General features: G+C 39.7%; 1 non-coding gene across 1 annotated transcript; it reads right to left on the bottom strand.

Moving 5' to 3' along the window:
* Positions 1-1,139: 1,139 nt before the first annotated feature.
* LOC113463519 lies at positions 1,140-1,246 on the bottom strand. Its single transcript, XR_003387868.2, has one exon. It is a non-coding gene; the product is annotated as a small nucleolar RNA R71 (small nucleolar RNA).
* Between the last annotated feature and the right edge of the window lie 14,471 nt (positions 1,247-15,717).

Genomic DNA, 15,717 nt, shown 5'->3' with positions numbered 1-15,717 from the left:
TTCAAATGCAATTTAATGTCATGACATAAAATGTTAAAAATCTTCTTGATTGTTGCATATAGTATAAAGCATTTGCATAAAATAATCTAAGGGCTGAACCCATTAAAAAGATAAGGTCGGAATTTCATCACTCGTACTTAGCCCAGAAATCATTCCAGTGCATAAATATCCTAAGCCTAATTAAAATCAACTAGACGTTGGCCCCTAAGGATATTCGAGCTCAATAGGACGAAGACCACTGAAAGTTGCACCAATTTCGCTCTATGGCCCGGGTCGATGTCTAGGCAAGCTTTGTCCCTCTAAGTGATTGAAGGGAGACAGTTTCTGTTCGAGGAAAGTGAATTTTAAGTGAGACCTTTGCTACACGCATCGTGACCCCTCCACTTACCTGGGAGCTTACTTGGTCGACTAAGATTACTGACCGGATTGGAGGCTTAGGTGTCCTCTTCAAACCAGTTAGGAGCTGTCTAGAATTTTTAGGAAAACATTAGAAATTATTAGGGGATGTTTAATTTTAATTAAATTTTTGAAGGTGTTTATTTAGATCTCTTTAGGTGGTACTTGTACCAAAAAAAATATATATATATATATATATAAATAAATAAATAAATAAATAAAATAAAATAAAATTTCCGTATATGTTGTTGTGGGAGAGAGATAAAACGAATAGATTATTTTGAGTTGAATCAAGAGATAAAAATTTAATTGTTCAAAATTCAAATAATCAAATAGAAGATAATGGTAGTAATCAGGGAGATAATGAATTTCAAGATGACTTACCTATTAGAACGCTTCGTGATTATCTACAACCCACTAGGACTAGTACTCCATCTTGTATGGTTATTCCTACTGTTGCGGGAGCTTTTGACATGAAACCAGGAATAATCCAATTACTCTCAAAGTTTCACGGACTTGATTCTGAAAGTCCCTATTTGCATCTGAAAGAATTTGATGAAGTGTATTCAACACTTCATTTCAATGATGTCACTGAAGAGGTAGTTAAGCTTAAGTTATTTCCTTTTTCTTTAAAGGAAAAAGCTAAGTCATGGTTACACTCCCTAAGGCCTAGGACCATAGCTACCTGGCAAGAAATGACACGAGAATTTTTAAAGAAATTCTTCCCAACACATAAAACAAACACACTTAGAAGAAATATCATGAACTTCGCACAAAAAGATGGAGAAACATTTTTTCAGTGTTGGAAAAGATTTAAGGACCTTCTGCTTACTTGCCCACATCATGGATATGAAATTTGGAGGGTCATTAGTTTCTTTTATGATGGTTTATCCTCCAATATGAGACAATTTGTAGAAATGATGTGTAACGGTGAATTCATGAGTAAGGAACCAAATGAAGCCTGGGATTATTTTGATCTTTTAGCAGAAAATGCACAAGCTTGGGATACAACAGATAAAAATGAAAAATCTAAAATAGCACCTAATGCAAAAGGAGGAATATATCTTATTAAAGATGATAATGATGTCAATGTAAAAATTGCTAATCTGACTAGGAAGGTTGAAGCCATGGAATTAAGCAAAGCCAATATAGGAAAAGCACAAACTATTGTTGAAAGTATATGTGGAATTTGCGAGAGTAATGTACATGTGACCAAGGATTGTCCTACAATCCCTGCTTTTCAAGAAGTGTTGCATGATCAAGCAAATTTCACCAATACTTATAAAAGACCATTTTCAGAAACATATAATCCTAATTGGCGGAACCATCCTAACTTTAGCTGGAGACATGGACCCACTACCAATGAATCTCAAGAAAATTCTGTTCCTACTCCTTATGTGCCACCACATAGGAAATCCCTTGAAGATACTTTGCAAACCTTCATGCAAGGGCAGACTCAAATAAATCAGAATACAATGCAATCACTCCAAGAACTTAAAAATTCTGTAGGTAGAATTGAGGCTCAACTCAATATTAGGAAAAAAGGGACATTTCCAGCCCAACCTCAATCTAACCCAAAGGGTCAACATGAGGTCCATGAAGCAAGTTCATCCCAACCAAAATTTGAACAAGTTAAGTCTGTCACAACCCTTCGTAGCGGAAAAATAATTAACAAAGAAATTCCGATAAAAGATGACAAACCTGAAAAATCTATTGAAAAGAAGGATGAAGATGATAATGAACAAGATTATCCAATACTGCATCACAAGATAGTTGCTCCATTCCCTCAGCGCTTGCTTGCAGCTAAAAAGGGAATACCTGACCAAGAAATTCTGAAAATTTTTAAACAAGTAAAGATTAATATTCCTTTATTAGATGCCATTAAGCAGATCCCATCTTATGCCAAATTTTTAAAAGATCTTTGTACCATAAAGCAAAAGCTTTACGTACAAAAGAAAGCTTTTCTAACTGAACAGGTGAGTGCTATTCTCAAACACAACACCCCACCTAAATATAAAGATCCTGGTTGTCCTACCATATCTTGCATCATAGGAAACTTCAGGATACAACGAGCCCTTCTGGATTTAGGTGCAAGTGTTAACTTACTGCCCTATTCAGTTTATGAACAGTTAGGACTTGGTGAATTAAAACCCACCAAGGTTACTCTCCAACTTGCCGATCGATCTATAAAGATACCAAAAGGAGTAGTCGAGGATGTACTTGTCCAAATTGATAAATTCTATTTTCCAGTCGACTTCACAGTATTAGATACCCAGCCTATCATGAACTGTACCACTCCAATACCTGTCATCTTAGGCCGCCCATTTCTAGCTACTTCCAATGCTTTGATCAACTGTCGAAATGGAATAATGAAAATGTCATTCGGAAATATGACTATAGATTTTAATATATTTAACATTTGTAAACAACCCGATAATGACAACGAAAATGATGAAATTCATGGAGTTAATCTAATCGACTCCATTGTAGAAGATGCTTTTGTCCCATCTCTTTCTTCTGATCCTTTAGAAACATGCCTAACTCATTTCGGAAATACAGATATCAACCAAAACTTTAGAGAAATCAGTGCTATATTAGATTCAGCTCATTTGTCGGATACAGATAGGTGGAAATCTCGTTTTGAAGAATTGCCCACACGCAACAATAGTCCTTTACCATCTAGTGTTCAAGCACCTAAACTTGAGTTAAAGCCTTTGCCATCTGAGCTCAAGTACGCATACCTTGGTCAAGAAGAGACTTTTCCTGTGATCATATCATCCCAACTCGAACAAAGTCAAGAACTAAAATTATTAAAAATTCTCAAAGAGCATAAGGGAGCAATAGGGTGGACAATTGCTGTTATCAAGGGAATTAGTCCCTCAATTTGCACTCATAGAATCCACCTAGAAGCTGATGCCAAACCTTCTTGTCAACCTCAATGTCGATTGAACCCAAACATGAAGGATGTGGTTAGGGCAGAAGTTCTGAAACTTCTGGATGCGGGTATGATCTACCCAATTTCAGATAGTAAATGGGTAAGTCCAACCCAAGTGGTCCCGAAAAAATCTGGTGTTACTGTAGTAAAAAATGCCAACAATGAATTAGTTCCAACTAGGGTCCCCACTGGTTGGCGTGTATGCATTGACTATAGAAAACTTAATTCTGTCACAAGGAAGGATCACTTTCCTCTACCTTTTATTGATCAAATCTTAGAAAGGTTGGCAGGTCATAAATTTTATTGCTTCCTAGATGGCTATTCAGGTTACAACCAAATTGCAATTGATCCTGAAGATCAGGAAAAGACCACTTTTACATGTCCTTTCGGCACATTTGCTTACAAGAGAATGCCTTTTGGATTATGTAATGCTCCTGCAACCTTCCAAAGATGCATGCTCAGTATTTTCTCTGACATGGTTGAGCGCTTTTTGGAAGTCTTCATGGATGATTTTTTTATTTTCGGCTCCTCTTTTGAAAACTGTGTGGACCATTTAAAGCTAGTCTTAATTCGGTGTGAGGAGAAAAATCTAATCTTAAAATGGAAAAAGTGCCATTTCATGGTAACTAGGAGAATTGTTCTCGGGCATGTCATTTCATCTGAAGGAATTGAAGTAGACAAGGCTAAAATTGACTAAATTGCTAATTTACCCAACCCAAAAAATATCAAAGATATACGCTCATTTTTGGGTCATGCAGGATTTTATAGGAGATTCATTAAAGATTTTAGCTCAATATCTAAACCCTTATGTAATCTCCTTCAAAAGGAAACCCAATTTGTGTGGTCTGAAAAATGTCAAAGAGCTTTTGATAAACTTAAAAGCTAGCTGACCTCTGCTCCCATCATGCAACCACCCGACTGGTCGCTTCCTTTTGAAATTATGTGTGATGCTAGTGAATATGCAGTTGGGGTAGTTCTAGGGCAAAGAAAAGAAAGGAAACCTTATGTTATCTACTATGCAAGTAAGACTTTAAATAGTGCACAAATGAATTACACCATTATGGAAAAAGAACTACTCGCCGCAGTATTTATACTAGACAAATTTAGGTCTTACTTGATTGGATCCAAAATCATTATCTACACTGACCACGCTGCCCTTAAGTAGCTTCTTTCAAAAAAGGATGCTAAGGCACGTTTGCTTAGGTGGATCCTTCTGCTCCAAGAATTTTTTCGGGAAATAAGAGATAAAAAGGGGGTAGAGAACGTAGTAGCTGATCACTTGTCCCGTCTCACTCTTCCAGATTCCATAGACAATTCACCCATAAGAGACACTTTTCCTGATGAGCAACTCTTTGAGATCCAGTCGTCACCCTGGTTTGCAGACATTGCAAATTTTCTTGTCACGGGTGAACTTCCGATTCATTGGAATAAACATGACAAACGAAAATTTCTGATCGAAATAAAAAATTTCTTCTGGGATGATCCTTATCTTTTCAAATACTGCCCAGACCAAATTATTAGGAGATGTGTACCTATGACGAATTTATTAGTGTCATTTCCTTTTGTCATTCTGAAGCTTGCGGTGGTCATTTCTCTACTAAGAAAACAGCTGCAAAAATTTTACAGTGCGGTTTCTATTGGCCCACCTTGTTCAAAGATTTTCATAACTTTTGCAAAGCTTGCGAGCGTTGTCAAAAGTTAGGTGGGATAACTCGTAGGAATATGATGCCCCTCAACCCAATTTTAATTATCGAAATATTTGATTGTTGGGGAATAGATTTTATGGGTCCATTTCCTCCTTCATTCGAAAATTTGTACATCTTAGTAGCTGTAGATTATGTCTCCAAATGGATTGAGGCAATTCCTTGCAAACATAATGACCACAAAACTGTTTTAAAATTTTTAAAAGAAAACATTCTTTCCAGATTTGAAACGCCTCGAGCCATCATCAGTGATGGGGGTTCACACTTCTGTAATAAGCCTTTTGAGGCTTTAATGCAAAAATATGGGATCACCCATAAAATCACCACCCCTTATCATCCACAAACAAGTGGACAAGTTGAAGTATCCAATCGATCAATTAAGAATATTCTGGAAAAAACGGTTAACCCAAATCGCAAAGACTGGTCTTTGCGTTTAACTGATGCACTTTGGGCTTATCGTACTGCTTTTAAAAGCCCGATTGGTATGTCTCCGTACCGTCTTATTTTTGGCAAACCATGTCACTTACCTGTGGAATTGGAGCATAGGGCCTACTGGGCTATTAAGAGATTTAATTTTGACATGGATAAGGCTAGTTCACTACGCAAACTTCAACTTAATGAACTAGAGGAAATCAGGAATGAAGCATATGAGAATGCTCGAATTTATAAGAACAAAATGAAAGTCTTTCATGATAGAAATATTATAAGGAAAACATTTGAGCCTTCCCAGAAAGTTCTATTGTATAATTCAAGACTTCATTTATTTTCAGGGGGCTTAGGTGGGACTCGAACCCAACAAATCTCACAACCGTTTTTAGAAGCCTACTGTGGTCTTTGATCCGGCATATGTTGGTTGCAGTCGAGGATATCCTTGCCAAAGTACGAATCCGGCAGGTCTCAGTCAGTATTGAGCCGTTAAGATCTAGGTGGACTGGCCCGTTTATAGTTAAAACTGTTTATCCGTATGGAATCGTTGAGATAGAAAATCCAAACACCGGTAATATTTTCAAAGTAAATGGCCAACGTTTGAAGTTATTTTTGGAAAACTTTACCCCAGAGGTTGAATCGACCAATCTGGGAGATCCTGTTTATCAGGATTGATCTCTATATCTGCTAGAGATCCTCTGTTTGTATCATAATTTGTCTTTCTTTCATTTTCTGTTAATATGACAATTGGAGAGCAACCACAGTATGCAGTCATTCTATCAGGTAAATTCTCACCTTCAGCCTTATTATCCTTCATACAATCATTAATGCCATATTTCATGCATTCATGTTGCAACATTGGGGACAATGTTGAAATTAAGTTGGGGGGAGAGATTACTGTATTTTTCTATATATTATACCAATTGTCATATCTTTTAAAAAAAAATCTATTAAAAATATATATATAAATAAATAATAATAATTTTTTATAGAATTAAACATGTGCAGCTATTAAGACAAGGAGCACATTATGACTTATTAGAGACCTATTATTAGATCCCTACACAAGTATTCAATGACAATAGGAAGGCCTCAGGAGTTCCTTGTCCTAAAGTTCATGATTTGGTTTTCACATAAAGATAGAGTTTGAAATTTCCGGCTAGATCACCTGGGTGCCTTATGTTCTGATCTTGGTTGACCTATAGTCACAATACAGTCACGTTAAATAAAAAAAAAAAAGAAAAAAAAAGAGAGAAATAATACAGTTTGTCTTCACTAAGTAACCGGGCCTCTTGCCTACAAAGCAGCGAGTGTTCGCGTAAAAAGGTGAAAATGACTGAAATAAGTGACTAGTCTGGCCTCGTGGCGTAGCCTGGTTCGAGTAATTAAGTCCGAGGGGTGTTTCACCTAATGCCTTGAGCCAATTGGATCAAGAGTCATTGACCCAAAGCTCGCTACATGGACCTTACTAGAGCCTAATGGAGTTGGACTGTTGTAGTCACATTATACATTAAAATATATATATATATATATAATTTTAAACATGAGTGGGTTAGTTAAACTAAAACCAAGTGACATGTGGATGACTGGTTTGACTCCATTGTTTTAGAACTCTGTGTACCTGGGATGTCTAGTTGGGATTGATAGCTTCATTTTTATATGCAAACCATTCTGGACAAATAACATGTGATATTCGGAAAATTTAGTAGGTCGGAAGCTAACAAATGGTAGTTAACACTTCTGAATTTGAGTAGTGCATCTAGAACTCAAAGGGTACCCAATTGTGGTGGAGGTATAAGTATTCTGAAACGTCACATTTACATTTGCCTTAAGGGTTGCCATGTTTTAAAGTATCTTTTAACTTAAAAATGATGTTTGTGGGTAACATCACTGCAAACCCTCATGAGACAACACTCGTCCACTAGGGTAACCTAAGGGATTTAACGGCTTGTTGCACATGCTAAGTGCAATCGTAATGCTCTACGAAAGTGAGTATTTATATTAATTCATGCATATTGATATATATTAATAAAATAAACAATACTTTTGCACCCTCATTTTATCATTTTCACACTAAATTTCTAGAGACTAGCAATAAGCTAGTTGGGGGGTGTGATGAGAGTACAAAAGTGAAATTTTCATATTATCTTAATTAGTATTATAGCTAATCTTTATTAATAAAATTAATTAATTAATGTTTTATTTGTGTCTGAGTGCATGTAATTCAAAAGACCCAATAACGCTGGATTTGAGCTCAATGCCTGGAAGCCCGTGCTCAACAAATCCCTAGCGTCTCATCTGAGCCTCACGTTGCCCGTCATCTGCATGCAATCCATATCACTGCGTCCAGCTGATTCAGCCAGCATTAGTGCCCGCGTCATGAAGATCCCAGCTCATCCACGTCGCCTGCGCGTATTCCACGCCTATATGGAAAGTCCAGACGTTTTTTTCGTTCGCTCGTCCCATACATCTAAATTCACAAAAGCCATCCACAAATCCAACCGTCTGTGACCTCCCAGCACATGCAATCGGTTCATCCATCCCACTTCCTCTGTTTCGGAACAGAGCTTTCAGCATCAAACCGTCCCAGCCAAGAATTCCCAACGTTAATGTCTTCCGAAACCAAACAGTCCGCATTTCAGCCGCATTCCATTCTCCCCATCAGCCATCTGAGGAGTCTTTTCAATTTCCCAACAGTCCATGAAGCATCCCAAGTCTTCGTGGCATCTCATCCGCGTCCAGCGAGGGAATCCGAAGCCAATCCATCCGCATCCTGCCTCAGCAGCTCCCATCCATTCGGATCAGCAATGTTCGTGATCTCCTTCTCAACATCTGGAACTTCCCAAACTTCTGCAACGTCCCCAGCATTCATTAGCGTCCTTCCGTCTCCCATGTTTCTTCCCAGCTCATCCACGCGTTCCAGCGGAAGAGTCCCAAGCATTTGTGGCGACGCGTTGCTTTCGGATCTCCCAGCCACACCGCTAAAGGTGTCTATAAAAGGAGCTGGGAGAGGCGAGAGGGGAGGAGGGAGGGGAGGCCACGGATCAGGAGTGGATCGACGGAGGCCATTCGGGAAGAGGAGAAGGCCAGCAGCGATGGAAGAGGAAGGAAGCCAACCGTCTGCATCTTCTCTTCTGATCCATCTTCTCAGCCGGTGGAGAGAGGAGGAGAGGCCAGAAAGGAGAGAGGTGACCAGGGGGCCACGATTCATCATCCTTCCGGCGGACCAAAGGGGAGAAACCAGCTGGCGAGGAAGGAGAGAAGTCATCCGGTGGAGGAAAGGGAAGAAGCAAGGAAAGGAAAAGAAACAGAGTGCTCTGTTTCTGAATAAAAAGGAAAAAGGATTTATGTTTATTTTAACTTATTCGTTGCTAATCCTTTTTATAAAATTGCTTCCATCTCATATGAGTAGCTAAATATCTTTTAGCTAAGGCTAAGAAAAAGCCTAGCATTTTTTCATGTATTTCATTTAATCATCAATGGGATTTTAATGTTTTTGATTTGATTTATGGTGCAGTAAATTTATAGAAATTATTTCAAACTTATATATTTTTTTGATTTGTTATTTCCCTCCGGGTATAACAGATGCTTAGAAATCCCTGTAGTTTAAAATAGAATTACTGTAATGCTGCCCAAAAAAACTAAATCTATTTTATTATGATTAATAAATGAATTTAAGAAAAGCATGATGAAGTGCTAGGCTGAATCCTGATGCCTTAGTTATATCCTTGTCAATTCTAATATTATTTAGCCTTTAGTTTTTGTTCACTGTCAAATTCCTGTGGATTCGATCTCAGACTCACCGAGAATATTACTTTGCTACACCCTATACTTGGGGTATCCTACGTTTAATTTCTCTTTTAAAAGAGCAAGATTAAAGTCGTAGCACTCTACTCATCAGGGTTTATCGATCATCGAGATAATCCCTATGAGTCCCACCATCCACCAGTGACACCTAGCAGCATGTAGTGGCTATCCAGCAGAATAGAATGATGAACCTCTAGGTGCAGTTATCGTGTGATACAGTCCTTCTATCGTGGATCCCTACAGGACGGAGGTCATGGATAACTCGTCAAACCACTTCGTCTATCATATGTCAAGATTTATTCGACTTAAGTTCGAGAGTGGAGAACTCTTTCTCCACTGTGCAATCTGCCCCGGCCGAGGTCTTACGAACTCAGTCTTATAAATCACATAGGATCTCTCCTTATCTATCAAGGTCGATAGATTCCATATAGGTGCATACCCTACTCCTACAGTGAACCTACTGCAGCCAATCTACACTGCATGGACCCATATGGCTAGAGACCATGTATATGTGCAGTCAAACTACAATAACCTCACTGTGAGTAGCCAAAGCATCGCAGGTCAAAGGACCAGTCACACTACTGCAACATCAAGCAAGTCACTGACGAGTGGATAGACATCCAAGTGACTTCTTGTCTTGGTCACGCTCAGTACCCTTGTTCTCTAACAAGCACCTGCACTATTACTTCAGTGTCTCCACACCGTGGACTCGAGTCTCGTCCATCCATAGGGAAAGTAATATGTGCATTGATCTCATCGGATCGATCACCGTTCTTGTGATGATCCATCGATCAGGAGCGTTTAGAAATTAATCACTAATGATACATGGCTCAAATTCTCAACTCTTGAGAATATGCATCATCATCTTATTAATTCCTTGGATGATTCATAGACACAATAACAATATGAATGAAAAAGATGCCTTTCATTTATTCAATAATAAATAGTCAAGTACAAAATTATGTCCCTAGAATTAACAATGTGTCAGCCAGATTGGCTTCTAGGGCATACATCTAACAATCTCCCACTTGCACTAAAGCCAATTGGTCATATATCTTAGGCCCATCTTCTCAAGGTGGGCTTCAGTCTTTTGCTGACTCAACTGCTTAGTGAATAGGTCTGCCATGTTGTCCGCGGAGTCTACTCTGATGACCCTCAAAGACCAAGAATAAATCTTTAGTTCTTCTCAAGTACTTAAGAATATTCTTCACAGCTGTCCAGTGTTCTTCACCTGGATTTGACTGATATCTGCTTGTGACACTCACAGCAAGGGCTATATCAGGTTGTGTACATAGCATGGCATACATGAGGCTCCCTATTGCAGATGCATAGGGGATCTTGCTCATGCGTTGAATCTCTTCAGATGTGTTGGGGCACATCTTCTTGGAGAGATGAATTCCATGCCTTAGGGGTAAAAGACCCCTTTTAGAGTTTTCCATGCTGAACCTTTTCAGCACTTCCTCTATGTACATCTTCTGTGATGGCCAAGCTGTTAGATGTATGCCCTAGAAGCCAATTTGGCTGACATATTGTTGATTCTAGGGACATAATTTTGTACTTGACTATTTATTATTGAATAAATAAAAGGTATCTTTTCATTCATATTGTTTATGTGTCTATGAATCGTCCAAGGAATTAATAAGATGATGATACATATTTTCAAGAGTTGAGAATTTGAGCCATGTATCATTGGTGATTAATTTCTAAATGCTCCTGATCAATGGATCATCACGAGGACGGTGATCGATCCGATCAGTGCACAGATCACTTTCCCTCTGGATGGACGAGACTTGAGTCCACAGTGTAGTGACACTGAAGTGATAGTGCAGGTGCTTGTTAGAGAACAAGGGTACTGAGCGTGACCAAGACAAGAAGTCACTTGGATGTCTATCCACTCGTCAGTGACTTGCTTGATGTTGCAGTAGTGTGACTGGTCCTTTGACCTGCGGTGCTTCGTTTACTCACAGTGAGGTTATTGTAGTTTGACTGCACACATACATGGTCTCTAGCCATATGGGTCCATGCAGTGTAGATTGGCTGCAGTAAGTTCACTGTAGGAGTAGGGTATGCACCTACAAGGAATCTATCGACCTTGATAGAAGAGGAGAGATCCTATGTGATTTGTTAGACTGAGTTCTAAGACCTTGGCCAGGGCAGTAATATAAAGTGGAGAAAGAGTTTTCCACTATCGAACTCAAGTCGAATAAATCTTGACATATGACAGACGATGGGGTTTGACGAGTTGTCCATGACCTCCGTCCTGTAGGGATCCACGATAGTAGAACTGTATCACACGTTAACTGCACCTAGAGGTTCATCATTCCATTCTGCTGGGTAGCCACTACATGCTGCTAGGTGTCACTGGTGGATGGTGGGACTCATAGGGATTATCTTGATGATCGATAAACCCTAATGAGTTGAGTTGGAATCGTTCCAACCCATTGAAAGGAGTTTTCAATGATATAGTGATAGAGATCACAATATATCTCACTACCAGTCAGAATAGAACCTATGGGGTCACACACACTAGAAGTATTGACCGATCCGATGGTTGAAATCGTGATTAGGAATCACAAGTAATCAATTTGATTGATAAGAAGTTGAAGAAGGAAAGGGAATTAATTAATTGGACTTGAAACAAGAGTCCTACTTCGAGTAGGATACCTAGAGTCCTAATTGGATTAGTATTGGGAATCCTAGTTGGAGTAGGACTGGGATTCCTACTTGGAATAGGATTCCTCAATCCTAATGAGATTAGGAGTTTTGAATCAAAATTGGATTCCTACTTGGAGTAGGATTCCTAGAATCCTAATCGGATTGGGACTTTGGATTCAAATTAGAGTCCTAATTGGATTAGGACTAGAATTAAACAAATCCTAATTGGATTAGGATTCCTTAAGTCCTAATTAATTATTAATCTAATGAATCAACATGACTCCTAATTGGATTAGGATTGAAGAGTTCAATTGAGTCATGGTTCATTCAAGTCCTAATTGGATTAGGACTAGCATAGATTGAACCCAATTTGGCTAATCCTAATTGGATTGGGATTAAACCATGAGAGAGGCACCTAATCCTCTTTGGAAGAGGATTAGGTTAACCAAGTAAGAGGGACATCAGCCCCTCTCCACTTGGCTAGGGCCACATGAAGAGCTAGGGCCGGCGCCCCTTCTTTGGTAAGTTATCATGGAGCTCCTAATTGTTAGGAGCTCCACTCACTTTAAAAGGAGGACTAGGGCCGGCCCCCCTCAAGGTTGAATCCTTTTCCTCCTCTTCAAGCCGTGGCCTCCCCTCTCTTCTCCTCTTGGTTCAGCCGCAAGCAAAGGGAAGAAGATCTCCAAGTGTTGGCGGCCTCCTCCCCTTCCCTTCCTTCATCCAACGCAAGGAAAAGAAGAAGGCTGCAAAGGGCTTTGATCTTCTTCCTCTTCTTCATCCTTCTTCTTCCTCCTCTCAAGTGCAATCAAGAGTTGATTGAAAGAGAGGACATCAGCCATCAAAGCTATCTCTGCAAGGGAGCTAGCACCCCGGTGAGATAGAGAGCTTGGATCGGATCCTGCTTCGTGTGGATACCCGTAGAGGCCGGACGTTTGAACGGCTTAAAGTGAACCCTCTTCCAAAAACCACGAATTCAGATTTGCGGTGATCATCTACCCGCGCAAGGTGAAGATCTGATCTTCCTAATAGTTTTTAAAAGCTTTAATTCTTACCTAATTACGAAAGGTCTCGAAACAACGTTCATGCGATGAACGTCGATCCCGCACATGCCTCTTCCGCTGCCATCTGATTTAATCTTTGAAATATCAGCGGCATGGGTGGGTTCCCAACAGTGGTATCAGAGCCTAGGCTTCGTAGATTAAAGTAAGAATTAAAACTAAAGGCATATTAGATCTGAAAATTGAATGATCATGCATGCTGAAAAATTCTGCATGCAGATTTTTCAGGGGTGCTGATTTTTTGCATGCTGATTTTTATGTGATAAAAAGATGATTCTAATTGCATTGTTAATGGGATTACAAAGTTTAGAATCATGATTAGCATGATCAGCGACCTATGTCATGATACAATCAGTTAGTTTTCAGATCTGAAAATTATAATTGTTGCATACGGTGATGATCATAGGATTCAACCCCTTTTGGTATCAAATGTAATGACCTGCGATGTGATCTGCGATGTCATGTAATTTTTCAGATGCTTGCATGCATCTTATTTGATGTTTTGAGAGGCCTGCGTGCCTCCTAAAAGGAGATGTAATTTATTTTTATTTTTATTTTACATCTGGTTGTATTTCTGTGATGTGATGTACATCAACGATCAAGTTGAAGCAAAGGCATGAGATGAAAGGTGATCTAAGCGGTTGATGGCGATGGGATCAAGAGTTGATCAAGGATCGAATCAAGGAGGCTTAGAACCAATTCAAGAGTTGAAGACCACTTGATCGATTGATGTGCATGTGCTTGTAATACGACCTAATTAGAATCCATGATCATCACCTATTTAAAGTTTAACTTTATTTGATGCTGCGATTATAACTGCCTGTGATGTACCGTTTGCATGAGATGTGAATGCGAGTCGGGTAGATAGGTTTACATGTGATGTAGCAAACCCAATTGAGACCTAAATCAAAACCTCCTCAATCAAGTCGAGAGTGAACCGACATGAGCAAGTCATATTAGATTAATTGATCTAATTGGTCTCTAGGAAAGCATGAAAGGTGGTTACTTAATTAGGACCTTACTCTCTGAGTAAGGGGAGCCTCCCACCTGCTTACCTGGCCAATTGTTCGATTACCTCTTATGAAGGGCTCAAGTTGCAAACACTAAGACCTGATTAACCAATATTAAGTCAATAGGTCTTCCACTGTAGTAGAGCTGCTAAGGCCTTTCTGATGTTGATTTGTCTCGGCTGGACACAGTGGTCAAGTTGCATCGGGGGGCTGGACCTCTCTATAGACATGAGATGTTATAGGGTAAAGGTGGGGTTGGGCACCAATAACTGTTAGGTGAGGACCCAATGACGACTTTATTCCTACGGTTATACGGTGGTCTGACTTAACTAAGAAATGGGACCAATAACTGTTAGGTGAGGTCTTCATGGCTTAGAGACCAAGTTGCACTGCAACATGCTTGAGAAGCATTGTACAAGAGTTGCACACTCATCCATCTATGTAAATCGGTGGGATCGCAGTACCCACTAGAAACCCTAGTCGTGTGGGATTTCCGTTTCCCTACCAGGGGAGTGTGAGGGATTCGAGAAAATAGTGGGAGTTACATTTGTTCTAAAAGACCTTAGAACAGATTAGGATCAAGTACAAAAGTCTAACTAGAATCTTTACTCTCTGCAGATACAATGTCAGCTTCAAACCCTTTGACCCGTATTCTTGAGACCAATCGACTGACCGGAACCAATTACAAAGACTGGCTTAGAAATCTCAAAATTGTTTTGGACTGTGAGAAAATAGGCTACATACTCGATTCAGATATCCCTACACTACCAACACGTCCTACTGATGTTCAGCGTGAGATGCATAAAAAGTGGTTGGATGATGACATTAGAGTAAAATGCTATATGATGGCATCCATGTCTAATGAACTCCAATGCCAGCATGAAAATATGAAGACTGCTAGGGACATACTGGCACACCTGCAAGAGTTGTATGGTGAGCAGAGTCGCACAGCTCGTTTTGAAGTGTCCAAGAGGCTTTTCAAAGCAAAGATGCGCGAGGGGCAGTCTGTCCATAATCACGGTCTGACCATGATCAAGGACCTAGAGGAGCTTGAGAAGCTCGGTATGGACATGCACAAGGAATTACAAGTAGATTTGATCCTACAGTCACTTCCTGATTCATTTGGTCAGTTTATAGTAAACTACCACATGAATAAGATTGAATGCACTAAGACTGAACTAATCAACATGTTGGTAACTGCTGAGGGAGCCTTGAAAGGTTCAAGGGGCAATGTCCTTGCTCTGAGTTGACTTCTGGTTCCAAGAGAAAGTCTACTTGGAAGAAAAAGAAGCCTGCTAAGAAGCAGAAGAAAGACAAGAAGCCAAAGAAGGAAGTTCAAAAGAAAAAGGCTAACGACAAAGGAAAATGTTTCCACTGCAATGTCGAAGGCCACTGGAAGAGAAACTGTCCTTCATACCTCGAGAGCCTGAAGAACAAGAAAGGTGACACACCTTCAGAAGGTATAGACTTGCTCATTATTGAAACTAATCTAACGGTTTCTTCTACTTCTAGTTGGGTTATAGATTCTGGTTCTAGTGCTCATTTGTGCACTACCATGCAGGGTCTAAAGGAAAGTAGAAGGCTGGCGGAAGGTGCAGTAACCCTTAGGGTTGGCAACGGGGCAAAAGTTGCTGCTGTGGCTGTGGGCACCTACCATCTGCGACTACCATCTGGATTTAGTTTAGTACTTAGAGACTGCTATTATGTACCTGCTGCTAGCAGAAATT

This window comes from Phoenix dactylifera, unplaced genomic scaffold (genome assembly GCF_009389715.1).
Source record: "Phoenix dactylifera cultivar Barhee BC4 unplaced genomic scaffold, palm_55x_up_171113_PBpolish2nd_filt_p 000751F, whole genome shotgun sequence".
In the NCBI taxonomy this organism is placed as follows: domain Eukaryota; kingdom Viridiplantae; phylum Streptophyta; class Magnoliopsida; order Arecales; family Arecaceae; genus Phoenix; species Phoenix dactylifera.
The sequence above is the reverse complement of the archived record's forward strand: the minus strand, read 5'-3'. Positions and strand labels throughout refer to the sequence as shown.